Source organism: Lepeophtheirus salmonis, chromosome 13 (assembly GCF_016086655.4).
Source record: "Lepeophtheirus salmonis chromosome 13, UVic_Lsal_1.4, whole genome shotgun sequence".
Lineage (NCBI taxonomy): Eukaryota > Metazoa > Arthropoda > Copepoda > Siphonostomatoida > Caligidae > Lepeophtheirus > Lepeophtheirus salmonis.
Window position 1 is genome coordinate 26,300,887 of NC_052143.2, and position 22,903 is coordinate 26,323,789.

Below are 22,903 nucleotides of genomic sequence, written 5' to 3' on the forward strand. Positions count from 1 at the left end.
TCTCATCATTTTGCTGCAAAATAAAATTTGAATATAAATTTATTCACACATAAATAGATAACAAATTTCATCATATTATGATTGAGTGAGTTATAAAATTGTCTTCTTGAGCGATTTGACGTTGAATGGTCAAATAAGTAAATCTATTTAAGTTCCCCCAAAAAATAACAAAACATGTATGCATGAATATAAAATTACTTTATATTCATGCACATAATTTAGAGTAGGTCAACTATAAAAAGTTACAAAATACATTATTTCATTTGAATATTCAATAAAAATTTACATACTTTCAATGACTGACAAGTTATCTTCAATACTATTTTATCCAATATAAACCCCTTTTATCCATTTAAAAAAATGAATAATATATGTATGTTTGTATTTATGGCTAAAATATATCATTAAATCAAAAGAAAATTAATTTTTATTACTCCATCTATTCGATATGATCTTTTTGATTCACTATATCTATTAAGTCTATCAATTTTTGTACTCTAATTTGTATATGTGTATACAAAGTGGGGACTCAAAAATTGTAGTAGTATGACTAAATTACAAAACATTATTTTTATGGAATAAATGAAGACAACTCAAAACTAATTGCTTGTATATTTGAGTAACATATTTACACATATTTTTAATTCAATAAATACTCATTTACAAGCAATAACATCCTGTCAAAACCGGAGAACAAATTGGCAGCTCCTGACGATGAAGGCAGGGTCCATAGCGTACCACACTGTGATAATGACAGCTCGTAGCATATTCAAATTTGGATGAGAGGTGCGGTAGACAGCATAAACTGCAAAGTCCAGGCGGTGAGGTCAGGGGTCCTTATAGAGGCAGGCCAGAAGTCCGTCATATTGTTGTTGCTTGCAGAAGTTTCGTATGATACATCGTAATTAAAAATATTAGGCATAAATCGTAATTAAATGCTACTGCAAGTTTTGGATCCCTACTCTGCATATACATTTTCGTTTTTACCATGGTCATTAGCGTGCTAATCGATATTTAATGAGCATAAGATTATAAATTTTTTATTGACCTTACCCCCTTCAAATTTGCATTTTTGTTGTGGGGAAAATGTATCAAATTTAGTATTTTAAGGTTGCTGAATTTCTTTATAGCTCAGAAAATCAACAATTTTTTTTTGAATATTTATTCTTCCTACATTGTCATCCAACCACATTTATTATTCAAATAAATAAAATTGGAACACACAAATTGTACTAGTTGCAAACAAAAAATGAGAGGAATAATTTTAAATGAAGGATTTAGAGTACTTGGGATGAGGATGATGCAATAATGGAATGGATGGCCGATATATAAAGGCTATATTTTTGACTATTTTAATAGAAATTACTAAAATATAAGGTTTTTGTTGCAGATTATAAAGGTCAAATCCCCATAGTTGTATTACATATAAATAAATAAAAACCGTCTCAAATTGAAATTATAGTTCTAATTAGTAGTTGGTAGGATTAATGTTATAATTATTTATAAACATTTTTTAACTAATAAATGACGACTTGTACAATGTGCTTAAACAAGTTTCAACTCGTACAACCATTGCAACATGCACACAATAGAAATAAAAATGTATACCATTTATAACACAAATTTATATTTCCTTATTTCTTTCATTTAACAAAATTACTTCAGTATTAAATCAACATAACATTATACCATATCAGTATTCAGTTTTATAAACACATTTTGTTGTTTTTTAATCAAGATTATATATAAAATTAGATTTTTTTTGGAACTGTAGTGTTCAACATTAAATTCCTAGCTATATTTTTGATCTAAGTTACTTTAAATAAAAATGTAAATTATCAAATGTTATAAAAATAAAAATATAGACGAAATCTGTAACTTATATTTACTAGATAGCTAATATAGTCTTTTATAAAGTAGGATATTGCTGTATATGTTGTTCAATTACTTAAAAAGAATATTTTTTGATCAATAAAATTTCTTATATTAAGAAAGCCCTTATTTTGTAAAAACTCTAATTGCTTTTTATCTATATTAATAATTTAAAGTATGTCTGTTCCTTTGGTTATTTGTGTGTCAGAGGAGGACTTATTTTTTTCAGGGAGCTCATATTAAAAGAATATATAGTATAATATATAAAATAATAAATATTAGGTAAATTTAAAGGAGTTTAAGCTACAGTGTGTAGGTGAAGCACGGCCAATGAACACTATAGAGACTAAAGTACTTCCTGCCTCATCACATCATATAAACAAACATTCTTAACTCTTATTGCTATCATCTTAAAAATTTCTCAAAAATATCAAGAATATGACCTTGATTTTGTATTGTGCGCGAGGAAATTAGAAATATTCAGAATTTTGTAAAATTATTTTGTAATGCTCGTAATGAATTGGGAAATAAAAGTATATGCTCCAAGAAAATATGTAATAGGTTGATTTTTAAATGAAAGATAAATTTGTTGAGAGAAAGATTTATTTCTATGAACATATTTATATATTTTTAAATCAACTCATTTTTTTTTTCAGTAAACAATTATTTCGAACAAATTATATTCATACATATTAATAAGAACACTGAAAAAAATCTCAAAACGCAATATATTCACGCAACCACACGTTGCTTATTCATTAAATATTCTATAAGATATTTAAAAGTTATACTGAATCAAAATCGAACTATTTTTTGACAGCAAATCTATTGAAGTTGTCATATAAGGCTTATTCTTTAGTTTTATTTATAATACAAAGTAATCGAAAAAGATATTGAACTCGATGTATGATCCTTCATTATACTGGAGTTTTGTATGATTAATAACATTTTGTAGGAACTGTTTTCATCATAAATTATTAAATATTTTATATATTACAGATCCTATAAGCATCTATTTTTTATTGTGTTGGTTGAGTCAAGTCCAACTTCTATAAAATATTTTATAATTTGATTGGTGAAATATTTTCATCAATTGTTAATACCTTAAATTTTCATTTATATAGTTATTTCATATCAAAATATAGCTCTGAATCGAAAGTATACTGCAAAAAGTGATTTCAAAAATAAGTGTTTAGAGAAGACAATCAAAATTTTAATGGTCATTTTCGTGTTCAATGGTGGAAATACCAATAATACATTTAAGTTTTAGCGGGTTAGGGGAAGGGGTATGCTGTTGTTTAGTATTATAGAAAGCTAAAAAAATATTGATGCAGTTTTTATCTCAAAATAAATTTTCCCTTAATTGGATCTACTTTGTTTACTCTCTAAAAAGAGCTTTTCTAGCCAAGCCCCTTAGCATTTCCCAACTTTTTGTAAATAGCAACAAAGATGAAAGGAAAAAAAAATGATTAAGATGCTGGTATATATTTATAAGTATGTAGAAACATATATATATAAGAAGTCTCCGGATGAGCTATATCATAATATTAATGCAAAAAATATTTCAAACGGTTGTTACGCACAGTGTTGCTAAGTATAAGATTCAAATGCATGAATAAATTTATTATAACGACGATAATTAAGTCTAAAAATGTATTTATAATTAGTGAAACAGTATTATGTTGTTAACGTAATGTTACTTATAAGTACAGTTTATATAAATTACATATATGTATCTCTAAGAAACCTCTTTCTTGCTTCTCAAGACACTAGATAATAAACTAACCTTATCAAAATCCATAAAGTTAATAATTCATTTCTCCACTTAACTTTTGCCAGAAATATTTCTGAAATACCCTGTATGTAGAAGCTAAAGCGATTTTCACTATATCTCTCAACTTTCAATGAAAATATTTTTGTACCTTTTTCTATATTTCTCTAAGAAATATTCTTTTTAAAATCAGGCATAATTTATTATTACTGTTAGACACTCACACCCCTAAAGTACACCTCAATAATACTCCCACCACATATAAAAATGTTCCAACGCGTCTGATGTTGCCTAACCATGGGCCGAGAACAACTTTATTAAGACCCCATCCTTTGGGAATTTGTTAATGTTTATTAACTAAAACTACTTCATCATCCTTTCACCTACCTTATGAAAATATCAGGAACCAATCATGTTCTTTGATATAACCGTGTATTACAAGAAAAATAAAAATTGCTTAAATTATGATTTATCAAAATATAAACGTTTCATGTATTTATTTTTGATCATAACAAATACATTTTTTATTGTCTAAAGTGATAAATAAATGTTTGCAAAAATATTGAAAAGAAACAAAATAATAAATAAATTTTTATAAAATATAAAATCTTTAAAATAAATATTTCATTTACACGTCATATACTACACAGTTTAAAGAAATTATGTATGGGCCATATATAATAGTTGTATGATTACTTAATCAGTAATTTATTTCTTACGTTATATATTCACCATAAAGGGTAAAATATGTTCAAATGTGGGTCTAATTTTGTTCATATAAAATTAATGGATGAACAAAAAAATGTTTTAGGGTATTAATTACTCAATCCTTCTAATTAAATTCCCTCTTTCATTTCCTTCCTATTCTATTTTGAAAAATAACCCTTTGCTGGTCAAAAACAAGAAGAAGAAAAAAGATTGTTTCTGTCATGTCATGTAATGTCCTTATCCTAGTCTTCAGCCTTGATAATCATGTTACAAGGTTGGTTCAACCCTGAGTGTGATATGGGCTATTACATTGAAACTTTTAATATCGAATGTAATCAATTTTCAACCCCAAAAATCGAACTTTGTTTTTTTTTTGGAAAAATTTCAGACATCACTAAGAATTGGATAAAAAACCTGCTAAACTATTGTAAAAATCAGCTAAGATTTTCAACTTTTAGCTAAATGATATTTTCCACGCCTAAACAAGTCATCAATCAGCTTGATCTAGACGAAAATCAGCTAGCCTGGTAACACTGGGTTCTAACCTTTTATACATTGAATTGTTATAAAGTTTATTTACCAAGCGTCGGATTAAAAAACTGGATCAATATATTTCCCCTTCTTTGGTCTCTTCTCTTATGAGAACCAAGGTATTGACACGATGTCACATAAAAAAAAATAATATGTCATATTATTATTCATGTTTTAATTCCGAATATATTATAAAAATTCTTTATTACAACATATTTTATCGATTTCAATCGACTAATATTATATTTTTTCTTTTTTCTACATTTTTACATTAAGACAGTAGATTTGAATGTATTGTCTTTTTAAAAAAAAGTTTATTAAGTATTGGTTAAAAAAAATAATTTTCAGAAGAGCTCTCACCCATATTTACAAATTGATGTGTGTTATATAAATTGGAATATGTATTAACAAGGGCTTATTGCATCCATCATGTGTCCCATAATATATCTATTATAAAAAATAAAAATATATAGTATTCATTTTTCTCCAATTTTAAATTAAAAGAGCATCCGAGTCAAATTTTCTTAAGAGATTGTAGTATTTTAAATTGGATTTATTAAATGAGCTTAAATTCAATTGAAGTTAACACATCCAGTTTTAAGCATGAATAAAAAAACAAATTTTTATAAAGTATATCTATTTTTTGTATTTACTTGCTTTAAAAATGCTTTTAAAAAGTGTATTGTACACTGCCAAAAAATAACTTTTTTTTAACAAGGATATTTAAATAAATACATAAATTTAAGTTATATAATTTAAAAGTATGCACTTAAAACCTACATAAAAAGTGTATTTTATTGTCATATCCCCAAGGGGTATAACTAGCCATTGCATCATATCTAAGTTTACACAGAACATTTTTTTTCAAAAACGAGTTTGTTAAGACAGTGAGAATAAAATTAAGTTTTAACCATTGAGTTATAGCTGAAATCGACATTTCTAATTCAATATAGCTTCCCTTAGCCTCATTAACGGCATCCACTCTCTTTCTGAAGACTCCACAAATTTTACGGATGTATTTTTCTAACAAGTTAGTCAATACATCCTTGATTGCGGACGCCAAAAATCTCAAAACCCATGAGACTTGTGGTAGGCAACTCCTTCGATATTTGATGGAATAATCCATGATCAGGGAGCTGCGAGGCCATATGTTAAAAAAACTTGGGCCTTGACAACCTCTTCTCCTTTGTGGCCGGTGTAATGAGATTTTTCCCCCTCCATGCTCTTGATTTGCTCCCAAGTCATTTTTAATGATCCTTTAGAGGGTATCCTCGTTCACATTAATCTCCTTGGCCTTACTGCAAACCGTCATTACTGGATTTTTTAAGGCGGTTTTTGACACGTATAATCATGGCATTTGTTCTTATTGTTCGTTTCTGATCTTACTCATTCATTCTGGCGACTATTTCTTCGACTTCAAGTAGACTTTTAATATCCTACAATGTCTTTCGGATCTTGAGGTCATTGGCAATCTCAGTTGGGGTGTTCTGGCATCCGAACATTTCTAGTACAATAATTATTTTGGCTTCCATTTTGTCGTCTTTGAAGATACAGTCAATATCTAAAAAAACACTAACAAATAATCATAACAATATAATGCAATTTTTTTATATCACGACTCAAACTATGAGTATTTTTTAAGTGTAAACGTAGATATCACACATGGGGTAAGTATAATTATTTAAAGGAACATCAAAATCAAAATTTCAAGGATATATTTGTTGAAAACGACTTTTGGCTTTATTTAACTTTATCTGTAATCTATAATGATTTAATAATTACAATAATAATTATAATAAAATAACCATAAACGATAATAATTAAAATAACTATGTACAGCCTTTATTCTATTATTAGGATATGGTCCTCCATATTTACGACACTTGTGTTTACCTAGGTAATATATTATATACGTATAATTTAAAGTATTTAAGAAATTTAAATTTATTTCTTAAATCATCTACTTCATATATAAGAACAAATAAATAATTTTTCTCGGTGCATGTTTATATGTACCTTTGCACACTTTTTTAAAATACAGATTATAAGGTTTAGAGAAGAAAAAATATTCAAGTTGAACTGTGGTTCGCTCATCTTTCATATTATTTTCAAAAATACTTTGTCTTATTATCCCTTCTTTTTTCTTCTCGAAACCTTATAATCTCCTTAAAAAAAGTTTGCCAAGATACATACCTACATACAGGGGAAAAGTTCTTGGAGTTTATTTTTGTTGTATTTAAAACAGTCGTTTGTCAGTGATTTTTTTTTAGAAAAATACTATTTTACGGCTACCATGCCCTTGAAGGCCGTGATTGTCAGACAAACTCGCCCATACCCAACCATACACATACATTCGATTTAATATATTGATAATAGTAAAAAACGGAACAGTTTTAATATTTATCACATTCACTCTCTCTTAGGTAGTTAATTTCTTAAATAATCTGGAGATCTTTGATTAAATTTTTTAATCCTCTCAATTCCTAAGTAGATGTTGACTCAGATTCCGTTTCATTTTCTTCTTGAGATCCTCAGATATCTTCCACTTGTATTCATCAATTCCTGCATATGATTTTTCTACAGAAGCATGAGAAAGATCTATTGATCTCAGTTCGTTCGGAGCTAGATCCTTTAAAATGACAGTTTATGTATCACCTTGTGGAACAAGTACAACAACATGGTCTGGGTTTGTTGATATGATGTCTATTTCATCACCCAAAGGTTTGTACTTGCTTTGTAGTACATGCCTCTTCATATATACTTTACCAGGATTCATTTACCAAGAGGGAATTGTTGAGCCTTTTTCCAACCACTTTTGTTAAGGAAGCCTTCATTCATGTGGTATACAATTGAACGTAGTGTTTAAATAAGAACGTATTGATTCGATAATTTCTGGTAATACAAAATCCCAATAACTTTGACTTAATCTTCTCGTCCTAAACATAAAAGAAACACTTTTCTAAATGATACCATAGTATTTTTCAACATGAATGTTTCCTTTTTTGGTACTTGGTGGACGTGTGAGAGGGGGCACAGTCCTGAGTCCACACGTAGTTACCCTTCAGATAGTTGATCTTCAGTCATGGCAAGATGGTGTACACCCCCACCCCAAACACAATTATTGTCTAATCCTTCATGGAAACTTATTCGAGCAATTGTGATTGATTGAGTCGAAATCCCTTTCCTCGACTTGTAGTTAAGCTAGAGAGCTCCAGTTTGTTTTGTTTTGTAACTAATTGTTTATGCTTTAATATATCAAAATATGAATACAGTTTCAATTTTGCGGATTTTATTGATAATAAAGATTTGTTCTACTCATAGAGATTTATTTTTCTAGTAAAAAATGTTTTAATTCTCTAAACATGAACGATGCTCATTGATGACTATGAATGTAACACGGCATTACAAAGGGTAAAAATAATTTGGTAAGAAAATTAATTATCGTAGGATTTCATGCCCCGCATGGAAAAGCAAATGGAAGCGTGCATGAATATCATCTATGATTGCAAAATGTTTGAAGATCTGGAAATAGGTAAACCACCCTTAAAATCGATTCCGTGCCGCTCCATAGGTTGAGTTGCTTTGACTATTGTCGAACTATGACCTGTATAAAAGATTGGTTTAAGTTCTAGATATAATTTACACCTACTTACTACTCCATTTATCTCTTCTATAGAATCTAGTATTCTTATAGCCTAATCTACTGATTTCAAGATAAGCAAGACTTTTTTGTAAGATTTTGAGGTCATCAATTTTTGAGTTAAATCATATATTCTGCAAAATAACTATGCGGTAGCATTTTTATTGACTGATCTATAGATCATATAATTTGAAAAACACAAAAGTTTGAGTAAATATCGAAGAATTTAATCATTTTTAAACATCTGTCTTGATGTCATTAACTCTTCTGGGTCTGAAGGAAGAATTGAATATGCAATTTCTTCTTTTTATTGTATTAAGGCTCCCTAGGTTTCTTTTTTTATCGATAAGTGACTGATATTTGTAAGTGGTTTAGCTTTTCAGAAAAATTATTTACCCATTTGGAATACTAAGCGAACATTCTTAGTACTTATCGTAATGTAGAAATACTCAAATACAGACGTATTCGATCAGATTCGGCCAAAAAGATTGTTTTTCTATTAAACATCCAGCGGAGTTATTTTCAATAGATTATATTCGCTTTTTTCTTCATTAAATACCAAACTATACTTTTTAACGACTTGTTTCAGTTATTTTCATGTTCTTCTTCACAATTATCAATAACAGTAACGCCATTTATGTATTTATATTCCAATTTTTCAGTAGAAATAATAAATTCTATTACACTTTAGAAACCAGACACGCCATTGCTAACACCAAAAGGAATTCTTGTAAATTAAAAGAGTTTGGCACAAGCTTCAAAAGATGTGAAAATCTTCTGACTTTTTTCAATGGCTATCTTATGAAATGTGCTTTTCAGGTCAACTGTGCTGAACACCAAATGTCTAGAAATAACATTTAACTGCTCATCAATCCTCGGGAGTGGGCAAACATCCAATAATGTATAAATATGAATAGTTTGAGAATAACCTATCACAAGTCATTTTTTATGACGATCGTTTGAAGATCTTCATGGGGATTTATTTTCTTCGATAATTCCTCCCTTTAACATTCTTTCAATTTCTGAGACGATCAATTTTTGATCAGATTCAAAGAATTGCAGTGATTTGATAGTTTTAGATTGAAAATCGGGAGTTAATTAAAAAAGTTAAGTGAGTTAAAAACTTGTATACTTTTTTTTAAGCTAAGTCTTTTAGTTTCCAAAAATCTTTGGTTTTATATATGAAGAACAATGACCGTTTATGAAAGTATATCTTATGTAGTTATTTTTAACTTCATCAGCACTTACAGTCTTGAATTTGAAATCTTTGCATAGGATTTTTAGGACATGTAAAGAGGTTATCCAGTTTATGTTCATACCTTGCTATTTCTGATGTATACGAAAATACTTTGTAACTTATATAGTCATTCATGACCTCAATATTTATTTTTCCATTTTTATCGCATATACACTTAAAAAACCTTTCAAATATTCTTTTTCAATGCGTCCATTCCTTGTCAACACTTAAGGAGCTGGGATCAACATCCAAATGGTCGAGCTTGAGGTATTTATCCCTTTTTAGAAGAAGTTAAATAAATTGTAGTGTTCGAGTTTTGGCTATAATATGTACAGGGTTCGGAAGCAAAACGCGGACTGTTAATAAATGCTAATTATGTAATTAAAGAGAGAGGTTTTCTAACTTTCCCCCGCATATTCCGAATCTCCTGTCCTTTTTGCATAAGTAAAAAATAATAAACAATTCTCAAATCTTTCATCATGAGTGAGCAAATCTCAAAAAGGCAGAGGATCTCAGACCTTCTGTATGCCAAAATTTAGGTGGCAGAGATTATGGATATTGTGAAATGCTCCAGGAGTCTCATTTTCAAGGTGGCCAAGATGAAAAAGGATGGAAACGACATCTCAAGGAAAGAAGGAAGTGGGACACACAACTTGAAAAGGGATTCTGAATTTTTGGGGGACCTGAAAAGAAGATCAAGGAGGACCTCAAAAAATCAATGAATCGCCTCTCTAACGAGTTTGACAATCAGTAGGGCCGTGGAGGAGGATATGGGGTTGTCCTCTTCCGAAATAATATTGTAAGTAGTACTACAAACCGTGGAATAAAATTTATGTCGCCTGGTACAATACATCACGCTTTATGGTTGTCTAAAGTGTATAGTTTAAGAATTTTGTTATTAAAATAGTAGTTTAAAATAACTTCAAAAGAGGAACGAGGATTGCGGAATATTTGTATATTCATCTTACTTAAATATATGAATACATGGATTTCTGCTCCAACAGCCTCAGATGCTCCTTTAATTATTTATATTTTATGAAATCACAAAATACTTATTCTGAAATTAATAAGCTAATTTCAAAAACAGCATCTTAAAAACTTTCTAAGAATTTATTGTATATATCTAAGGAACTTGTTTGTTTGATAGTCGAGTCAATTTGGCATAAATATATATATATATATTTAAAATGAAATGAAAAATAATTAAAAAAAATTCAATCGAAAAATTTAATAAATATAAAATTAGAAGACTTTACTACAAACAAGACGAACAATATTATTCAGATCCTGAAACTCCAAGAATTGTTTTTAAATGTCTATCCCAAATTACGGCCAATTAACTATGATTATAAAAAAAACCTTGAAATAATGGATGCTTTTAAAATTACAAATGAAGCATAACACATTATATAATACAATGAATCTTTAACAAATGACGAATTGCAGCTTCAATTCTTATTACAAGTCATTAAAGAGCATCAAAGAATGGATCTTGACTTGAGAATAATAATTTAAAAAAATACGTATATGCCTACATTTGTATTTCAATCATATTACTGAGAAAAAAAAAGACTTTTATTATTAATATGTACGTATTTTGTATAATAACGCTTGATAAGGTAGAAATTATTATTTTTATGATATGAATTATCTTATGTTAAAAAAGTTATAAACTAATAAAATATGTATTGACCAAAAAAAAAAAATATATATATATATCCTCTAAAGATATCTCAATTTGACGTAGAACTAATTAATTAATTTTTATTTACTCAAAAAGACCTAATTGCCCGTATCAGACATTAACAATTCAACAAACTGAATATAACATGAAAAATCTTCATGTTTTGTAGAGAGAGAAAAAAAATAAAAAATAGATGAAAATACATTGGCGTGGAACACATTATATTCATATGTATAAGATATGTATAAGGTTGTAATTCACATTATATATATATATTTTCTCAGAACAACATAATTTTTATTAAAGCAAATTTAGTCATCTTAAAATAATTATTAATCATGAAAAGCTGAATGATAAACCGTTTTCACGTGAATCGAGGAGGAAGTCACTTTTTTTTATAACATTGTAAATTTGCAAAACTTTGAGGCCGTTGAGCTACCTCTAACCTTGTTCAATTCTGATCAAACATTGGCAATTGTATTTTTTATCAAAAGAAATTGATTTTGACTTGGTGACCCGTAAATTTTGAATAAAATAAAAGATTTCATTTTATGGACATAAGGTCCTTAGGTGAAATGCCCATAAGGCAAAATGTTCATACTTGGTCAAATTGTCCTTCGGTGATATGTCATTCGGAAAAAAATGTTTTCGTCTAATGATCCAAGAACCATAAGCTATAGTTCTAGAAAATATAAACTTAAACGAGTGGCATATTTTTTTTAGTTGGTAGTTCAGGAGGTTTTTTTTTATTTTTTAAAGCTGTTATCATTTAGCATATGGTGGTTTTTTCCCCAATTTTTTATTAACTTGTCATTGTTTTAAAAACGTTTGTTTTGAGTGCATTTAAGTATTCGCTGTCTTTTTTTTAAGCAAGTAATTTTAAAACAAATGTTTTTTAAATATCTATTAATGCAACCTTTTTAGATTAAGAAGAAAAAAATAACTTGCTGAAATGGGCACTCAAATGGTGATAAAACACTCAGCCCTCCCCTTTCACACAAATGAGTTTATTTTCTTCTTTTTTTTGGTCTTAATTATATTGGGTTTCTTTATGCTATTATAGAAACAATCTTTTTATCCAATTATTTTCTTCTAAGGAATAAAATGTTATTTTTCTCATAAAGTACTTAGACACACATATCTATTACAATTTAGATTTACTTGGTAAGGACATAAAACAAAAACTTTTGATAAGGAGTAATAAATTAAACATACGTGCATATGTATGTATGACTATCACTTATCCTCTATCATTACTTTTATCTTTATTCCTATTTAGCTACAGAGAAACTTTAAAATGGGCTTTTATTTTCCTCAAACGTATTATAAAGATAGTCAGATAAGGCTCTGTTTCATGAAATTTTTGATTTACATACGTATATACTGAACAAAAGTTATAAGACTATTTTTAAGACTTAATCACTCAGCGTATTCTACAAAAATTTATTTATATTTTCCAACTATAGAGAGATAGTAGATATGTTGTTAAAAAAAAGGTTGGGATTCAAGAAAATTGACGAACATATACAGAATATTTTGTAAGTAACTCTTTTTCTGGTGACGTCATTTGGATTTTTTTTTGGTAAATGCAATGCACTCGGTTGAGTAAAAAAACTCACCTAAAATCAAGTTGAGTTATTTATCTCAATTTGTTTCAAAGTTATGGCCGATTATGCATTTTTTTTACGTTTTTGTTTTATTTTGAACTAGGCCAATCAAAATTTAATAGCCTCATTCTGTGACCATTTATAATCTTCGTACAAAGTTTGATTTTAAATCGATTTGTAACTTTTGACGTAATCCTGGTGACTAACAAACTAAAAAATAAACATAGGCTAAAACCATCCTTCATTCCAATTTGTTGGTGAAGATTAAAAGTACAAAATGAAGTAATTTAAATTTAGTTGGATCCATTGATTCCTTATTTTTAAACGCTATATTGATATTTTTCAATTATTCTTTATAGTTATTTTCATATATATGGAGTCCCAATGACGTCATTCATTATGTAAGTAAATTTTCATTGAGAACCAATAATTGTAAAACTATAATCTTGTTTTAATGGCATATTGCCGGAGTCTACTCTTTTGTTTACGTTAAGTTAAAAACATTAGAGTTTATTATCATGTCGGAAGAACAGGACAGGGTAAAATTTTTACTTGCTTGCCAGCGGAATGTCCTTAAATGTAGTTATTGTTAACCAAACATGGCTAAAAATCAATCGTCTACCGTGATAAGGAGCGCTTGGATAAGGGTGAGGATCTTGGGGAAACCCCCCAGGAGTGGTCGTCCAGAGGAAATTACTAATGAAGATCTAGTAAAATCCTCTAAACAACAGCTTGACCTTTCAACGATAGAAATAGACATGCAAGTCAATGTATTTACTTTTTTTGTGTAGAGTCTTTGTTTATTACTATATGACGTAGGGATTAGTTTGAACAATATACGTACTTTTTAGATATTGTGTCTACTTGTATATATATTTAAGTATCTGAGTGTTACGAACATCTTTTATATGTTAATCTCTGATTAATATACTGTTCAGTGTGTGACTGTACCCCCAATGCAAATGTCTGATTTAATAGCTCTTCCCAAGTCCGTTGCTTTTCTATAATTAAGAAGTCTTTCTTGGAATACTACAAAGTTCACCGTCTGAAGATACATCAACGAAGGCTGATTGTGTCTCTCTATGAACCAAAATAGTACCCTCTTCACACCTGAGATGCTAAAAACGTGAACCATCAGTTCAGTTCCAATTTATTTGGTGAACTCTTGGCTTCCCCAATCACCAGATCTGAATCTGAAGTCCCAGGAATGCAGAATCCGTTACAAAAATGAATTTGACCTGAGTAGTAGGTTGACATGTCAGAGTCCTCAAAAGCACCTACAGCAAACTTTTCCTACTACTTTGAAGCCGTTATTGCTGTCTGTTATGGTCACATTCAAGATTAATTACATATAATGGTAATCACTACAAATTATAGTAATACAAGTATTTTGGATACTAAAATTATACATCATTTTCAAGTCGTTCATTTTAGTCACCGAACTTGTTGCACGGCCCACTAAGTACATTAAAGTACCTCACAAAAATTAGGAAAACTTAAACAAATGTATAATTTTTTTTTAACAGATACTAACTTGAGCTTCAACTTTAATTATGACCTGAGTCTAGGGAGGAACGTAAAATTTCATACTTGAATTCAAATGAATAATTTGCCATTTGAAAACTATTTCTAGAGAATTACTTCTACATTTTGAATTTTCAACAAATGGCATTTATCCCTCCATATCAGTGTGTTCGTTTTTTTCTCTTCATCTACGTATTTTACGTCTTTTTTAACTTTGTTAAAATATAGTAACAATCTTTTTTTGATCACTGACATATTGTTATAGACGATATTGCTTGTATGATGTAGTTATTATGAATTATTTATTTACTTAAATCCATTGTGAGATTAATATTTTCAGGAAATCGTAGCCATTCGGGCATGATATTTTAGATGAGATAATTAAACTGTTTAAGAAGAATTCTACTATGAATTTTTCCATAGTTATTTTTTTATGATGCAACAATACGAAATTTTTAGTACATATTTATGGTATTTATCATATAAAATATTATATTTAGTTGTTATTAATAAAAAACCAACCATTAATTTATTTTTATTTTTTTATTTTTGTTTTGTTTTTAAATTTATATGTAATTTTTTTGCACCCAACTATAAAGTATATATAACTACATATAAAGGGATGTGAATAAGTAATGCTTATTGAGTATTTGATCTAGGTCAATTTAGTTTTAAACCTACAGGGTGGTTAAAATTCAATTATATTGTCATAATAAAATATATATGGAAATTAAGATAATCATTTTATACATATATTTTCTAATAGGTTACAAGATAAAATTTTGTAAATCTAAAACTATCCTGCCAACAAATAAATATGATGACTCATGTTATAGTTGGATCTAAAGGTGGGAAATTCATTGATAACTTATGAATAATTATTAATAATAACCATCATCTTTTATTTATAAAACATAGAGATTAATTAATACTGGATTACAGTATAATATCACAAAAAGTAAATACGAATATATTCTACTATTATTTTTATTATTAGGTAAATATAAAACCATTTATTCCAAATATTTCCAAAGTTTTATATAAAATATGTTGCGATTTCATAATGCATGTTTAAGTCAAAATGTGACATAAGGAGTTGAGTAAATTAAAAAAAACACAATTAAACCAATAAAACAGGAAATATACACTACTTTGTTAAGTATAGGGGGAGGGATAATTAACGTTCTGAAACTACAAATTTTCTATTAGGCAGCATTCATACCTGTTTGTTAACTCTATTACTAAGTTTAAATATTCAATGAAGATAACGTTAATAGTGTCAATTAATTGAACTCAGAGAGCTAAGTTTATATTTCATGTGTAATATAATTTAAAATTGATATACCTACTTAAAAATTATATGATTTAAAAAAGTAAACGTTTTAAATTCAATAGTAGTTACAAATGCTATCTCATACCTCTTTCATACATTGTAGCCAGGAATTTCATTATTTCATTCTTAAAAAGTTATTCGAAAGCTAAAAATAAAAATAATATATTATAACCTTAGGAGAAAGGAGGCTCAGACGATGATATACATGAGATCTTTGTAGTTCGGAGTACGGATTATTTTTAGTCAAAAGCATACGTTCCTGGAAGAAACGGTAATAACTAATATTAATAAACAAAAGCCAATAATATTTTTTAACAACTTGGAAATAAATTTTAGACAAAATAACAGATACTCTCTGTGGAAGGGACATTCATATTCTATTAATTCAATACAAAATGACTTGATACAAATTTAATCACGAATTTGAACAATTTTGGTGAAGTTTGAGATTTAAATTTTTCAGATCTAACAAGACGTGTTGTTTTTCCTCTGCATTGATAATAAAGGCACCTCCCATTATGTTCAGCTGTGCCAACTATTATAGCTACATTGGTTTTTATGGGTATATTTTGATAATAATTAATCCTAATTTGCGCACTCTACAGAGGGTTAATTAAAATATTCATATCATAAAAATTGTAGAGCATTATACGAAGAATGGTAAACTAACATCGACTTAATTTTACAAAAAACAATCGTATGTTGCTTTCATGTAATTGCCTCACATACTTCATCATTCAATGTATATACTCATTATTAGAAACGAAAATCTTGTATATAAGGGGGTGTTAGAAAGAAAGAATCCTTAAATCAACATGGCAACCCTGAAAATTTAAAGACGGGTTTGGAGGAGATCAGCTGTGTCCTCAATGGAGGGGAAAAAGGAAATTTGCAAGAATTACTCCAATGTTGATCTCCAATGTTTCACTGAGTCCAACATGGACATACAATTATAACAACGCCACAATTCCTCAGGGTTACTCTTCCTTTTTTATGAGCACACACGAATGCTCAATCAGGTTTATAATATAATTGAATCTGTATATGAAAGGAAGTTCACAACTCAGGAATTAAATAATAGTGACAACTGCTAAAGAAGAGAAAATTCATTCATAATTTCAAAAAATACGGGTCATTAATTCATATTTCGATATATTAAAGCATAAGCAATTAGTTAAAAAAGATATATCTGAGCTCTTTCGACATGTATTCAGACACTCCAAGCAGTTGGCTGTATCCAAGACCAACTTCTGCACCGTCAGCAAGTGGAAAATGTTGGAGAGTAAGAAGGTTCTCTCAAAAAGGCCAAACTGGATCCGGAGGAGTTAAATAAAGGCAATCACCATAAGTTTCTATGGGCCCATGTAAGAGTTCTCGGCGTTTCACAATAGACCAAGGTTTCCCAAACTTTTTCTGGTTGGCGCCCCCTTGGCTGCAATATAAACTTCTAGCCCCCCCTCCTCCCCAATAAATATATATAAGTTTTTCGTCCAAAATGAACATATTTGGTGTACATAATATTTCCTCCTTATCAGGTTTAAACTTACAAAAAAGAAGAAGTAGATCCCCTCGTTTGGTCATTTCTAAGCTTGCTCATTTGATTAAAAAATAAATAAAAAAGGGTGGGAAAGAATTCTACCCAAGAATTATTACACTTAAAGGGACAATAACCTAACTCAATCAAATTATTATAATTAGAGAAGGGGGGGGGGGTGCATTGATAGGGATATAAAATTGTTGAGTATGTTAGTATTAATTGGTAACCTGTAAGATATAAGTGCTTTTATATATTTTTTCTCTCTATTTTAGAAATTCAAAAGTTTTAGGAAACAAGGAGCACTAAAGTTTTTATAATGATCCTTTCAGCAGATATGTTGTCTATCAAAGTCTCAACATACAATTTCACTTTCTCATTTATACTCACGAGGATATAGACTACTTCCTCATCCTTACTTATTAACTCTTAATTCATGTGACGTTTGCTCATTAGTAAAAATTGCTTGTGAGCGAATTTATTCAACTCAGTAGTTATCATATTTATTTATGAATAAGAATGATGACATCTCAGGTGTGGTTTTGATACGAGTTAGGATAAGGGAGGGTGTCCAGTAATTTCAAAAATATATTGAATTGTCAGTCGTTAAGAGGCGATCAAACTCTTCGGATGTCCATCCTCTGGAGTGGAGGGTGAGCTAATGAATACCTCTTCTTCTTAGTAGACTCAAAGACTTCAATTCCAATTATTTTTCAGCGGCCTTCCCTTACTCTACTTTCTGAGTGAAGGAAGTGAGTTCCATTATGAACTTTTAGGTAGTTTATGTCATTCCTTGGAAGATTTTTTTCCTTGGCCCTTCCATTTGGGTATTTGGGTCCGGAGAGTGAGACACCTTTTTAATAGCGACTCCGTAACAAAGTTATAAAAGGTAAACTGTTACGTTTGGGGTTCACTACTTGATACGTCCCCCGTTGTACGATAAAACTATTATTTTTTGGCGTGTTCTCATTTGAAAGATTCAATCCTAATGAATGTGATTCGGCTCGAGAAGTCTTCTCTTTTCTTTTATATTTGAGTTTCAATCTAATAAGAGAGGAAGAAAACTTTATGGTTTCAAATAAAACTATTTAATTATAATAGAAAATGTAAAATTTAACAACACTCCTACCCGAAAATATACTTAAATATACTTGCCAGTCTTGAAACTAATACATTTAGCTAATATATAGTAGATTTGTAAATGGGTTTGTGTGTTAATAGAATATGAAGTCTTTTTTGTTTCTAACTAAAGATGATTTTAATAATATTGATTATTTTGATATAAGATTTTATGTCAAAATAACCCTTGCATATGTTTTGAATTAGGGTCAGGTCTACACTTGAACAAAGAATAAAAGTTTCATTAAGTTTCCCCTTTGATAATCATGTAACTTCTGTGTGTAGGAATAAACTTTAAAACTCTTCATCATTTTCTATGCCAAGCTGTCGAAACAGTCTGGAATTTAGATAATGTGCCTGGATCTTATTTACTGGTGTGATTACAGTATTAGTCGACGACTAAGATTTTTATGCTACAAGACGCTGCTTGTAGATTACACAAAGCACTGCAAGTATATTAAGTACTGCTTTTCAAGTAACTGATGAAGTAACGATGACGATCCATCAGGGATGGTGCACCATCTATTCCACCGCACGAATGTTAGCAAGTAGATGATTTTCTCTTGGAAAAAAATATCAATGGTATTAAATACGAATTCTCCCTTAGAATTTATTATAAGATTTCTTAGAAATATCATTTCTTGAATCAACTTTCCATTTTTGACAAATACAAACATAAGCGAGAAGGGCATATTTTCCCCCCAGTAAAATGGACTCGTCTAATTTGCGAGCTAAATTATGTTGAAGCAAGAATGTTGAACAATTTATGTTCTATATTTTCTGGCATTTCATCTATTCCTCATTGAGAGGTATAGGCTTCATAATTTAGTCTGGTGACTTATGCAGAATGATGAAAATCCTGTGTTAAATGGGTATGATAAAAAAAACCCTGAAATTTAACATGGTAACCATAACGATTTGAAGGAGTTCAATAATAATTCTCTTGACGTTTCATTAGATCAGTTACAATCAGGTGTAACAAGGGAGGAAAGAGAAAAAGAAATAAAAAAGACATGTGTAGAATTACTCTTATTTCGATCCCCAATTATACTCAGAGTCCAACAAGGACTTACAATTACAACTGCGCAACAAACCCTCAAGGTTACACTTTATCTTTTATGAACACAAACGAATGTTAAATCAAGTTTTGAATATTATTGAATTTATTTACGAAAGGATGTTAACTACTCAGGAATTAAATAATAATGACAACTGCTAGGGAAAAGAAAATTCATTCTTCAAGCTACCAATTAAAAAAAACAAAAAAAAACGGGCCACCTATAAAATACATTATAGGATTTTCATCACTGCTTTTGTACAACTCTGCACTTAATTTTTCTTATTGCCCGATCGTGTAATCTTTACCAGATCTAGCCATTAGCAAAGACTTGTTGTAGGAAGTACACAAACCGTTATTAGATTGTTGTGAAGTGATCCAAACCATATTTTCAATGGTTTTTCGTGCCTTGAACTTTTCTGAAAACTGCAGACAAAAAGATTTCATAACTCTCAAGGACATATGGTTTTAATAGTTAAATAAATAAAAGATTATTTATGCAAAAAGTATATTAACACGGTTGTATAATTACATGACGTCCTTTAAGTACTTGCTTGAAGTTTTAGTTTAAATTATTTGGGTTTTAGTTTTTTTTATAACTTAAGTATAATTATTTATTCTAAGTAGTCTGTTTGTATTCGAGAGTAATAACATACTGAGTATAGGATAAAATATAAAGGCACCTAAAGTACTTTTATAAAATCTTGATATATTGTACTTCTATTCTATCCACCGGATAATATTAAACCCATTCATTGCTGTTACCTTGTAGTAACATTTTTTAAATTGTGTATATCATTTTTTTTAAATGTTATAATATGTAATCACCGCCCTTTTTTGCCTACCGCCCCCAAGGGGAGATATCACCAATTATGGGAAACGCTGCACTAGATTATGCATAGAGCTATCAAAAAAGTGTGTAAAAAGAACCTTGTGAGGGTGGAGAGGCCACTTTCGACACTAGGAAAGAAAACCCATGACTTCTTTTGCAAGACTTTTGAGTTCTTTTGAAATCTTTTTCGACTCTTTTGGCCCCACTACATCCCTAATGCCGACCCCCTCGACTACGCCTTTTGGGTACATTTCGAGAAGAAGGCCTACAGTATCCATCATCCAAACACGGGGGCCCTCAGAGCCATTGTCCGCTAGCACCTGGACGCAATGACAGAGGATTACATGCACAGTGGGTACCAGGTCTTTCACCTCCGCCAAAATACATATCTACTATAATATGTCAATGTTTTCTAGTAAATTAATAGGTAAGTCATTTTCAAATTATGGGAATCCATTCTGCTTTGCATTAAAAGAACATTCAAAATCACTATAGTTCTTTAAAATAATAACGTATGCACATTTATATAATTTTAACATTTCAATTTTTTTAGTATTTTTCGTATATTTTAATTTATTATCATTAAAAACATAGTAATGTTATAAAAAGAGAGAACAATATATTTAAATATATTTTATTAAATATATAGATTTATTAATTTCCTTTCAACTTAAAAAAACACGAAATTATTTAACAATGTTTTCCTTGTTATTTCATATATAAAAATTTTGCTCTCATAAAACATTGTTCCTATTCTATACTGTATCACGTACATATAAAGAAGCGTTTAAAATATGTTGTAAAAAGTAAAAGTGGTTTTTTCTAATTACCTATCTGAATAGTTTTTTTTTCTTAAGCTGTTATCATTATTATTTTATCCATGAAAACAGAACATCAAAGTATGAAGTAATAACTAGTGCATGTGCCCATGAAAAAGGGTGAGTAACTATGAGGATTTGGTCGGGAGTCATTTTTTGACTTGGATAGAATTGAGGATCGACATTCGAGTAATTCCTGACAATATCATTGCTTGATAAGGAATGGGATTTTGTGTATATTTCCTTCATCACATCGGAGATTGCAGCTAAGTAAATGGAACGTCATGAAAGCTAAGCTGCTTTCCTCCCATGGCATTCTTCTGATTGTCAGGGTGACTATGTTAATTTAAGGTTTATTTTCTATTAGCATACAGGTAGATTATATTATTTGGCTGTTTATAGTTGCAAACTGAATAGGTATTTTTTTATTTTTCAAAGTTGTTGAAGGGAGAAAAATAAGTTTAAAGTAATCAGTGTTGGTGACAGACGAAGATTAACCCGAGGATTTTTTAACAAGGAGTTATCAGTCTAAGTTTTTCTTGGAGTTTGGAGTATATTTGACGTCGCAGTAATTGGTGCCTATATCCTTGTTATTTCCTTTTCCCCCTCCCTCCTCGTCACAGCTTCTGCAAATTATCTATTGAAGCTTCCTGACACTTAAGTTCCTCTCTGCTCAAACATTTTCAAGTTGTCGGGATTACAATATTGATTTTGGACTTCTTTTATTTTAAAATGACCAAAATGCTACCGATTAACATCACTGTTTATGAGTACACACTTTATAATTATATGTATAGATGGAAATAATACGATAATAAAAGAGGCTTTTGGCCGTTGCAATCTAAATTTGGGTTTTTTATTTACTAAATCGTTATAAGTATTTAATTATTCTTAGAGAGACTAGTGCATGAAAGAGGAAGAGTAACCCTGATGATTTGTTGTGGAGTTGTAAGTGTAAGTCCTTGTTGGACTCGGAGTAGAATTGAGGGTCCACAATGGAGTACCAGCCAATACGTCCTTGGTATACACGGAGTAGGGTTTGTGTTGAATTCCTTCTTCTCACGGTTGCTTGAAGATGATTTAATAAAATGTCATGATAGCTAATTTCCTTTTCTCCTAAACATTCTTTAAATTGTCAGGAATACCACTTTTATTTTTGGTTTCTTTTATTTTTACATGCCGACACAATATATTTTATGCATCACTGGTAATATGTGCCATATATATATATTATATCTATCATTTGAAGAAAGCAAAATATCTGCCATATGTAGATAATTATATGCATAATTCTATATTAAAAAATTGGATATTGATCTTTCCCAATATATAAATAATGAAAATTGAAGTATATAGATTGTTTTATGTTATAATCACATTCAAAATAATGAGCTCATTTACTCACAATTTATTAAAATATGTACGAAATTCGACCCTTATTTGATTTATTAGATCCTTAAAATGGTCAAATTACTCTTTATTATTACCCAAATAATAAACGTATATTGCAAATGATTAAATTTCAAAACGATCTGCTAATTTATTTTATAATAAAGGTTGAAGCCTTTATCTCCTATAACTTCTTTAGTATTTTGAATATTTTTTAAATATTGGCAATGCACTTCGAAAGTACTAG

The 22,903-nt window shown here is 29.4% G+C and overlaps 1 long non-coding RNA gene across 1 annotated transcript; it reads left to right on the forward strand.

Moving 5' to 3' along the window:
* The first annotated feature begins 15,623 nt into the window (after window positions 1-15,623).
* On the forward strand, window positions 15,624-22,113 carry LOC139907081 (uncharacterized). The gene is made up of 2 exons (XR_011783402.1): window positions 15,624-21,641; window positions 21,706-22,113. It is a non-coding gene; the product is annotated as an uncharacterized lncRNA (long non-coding RNA).
* Window positions 22,114-22,903: the final 790 nt, after the last annotated feature.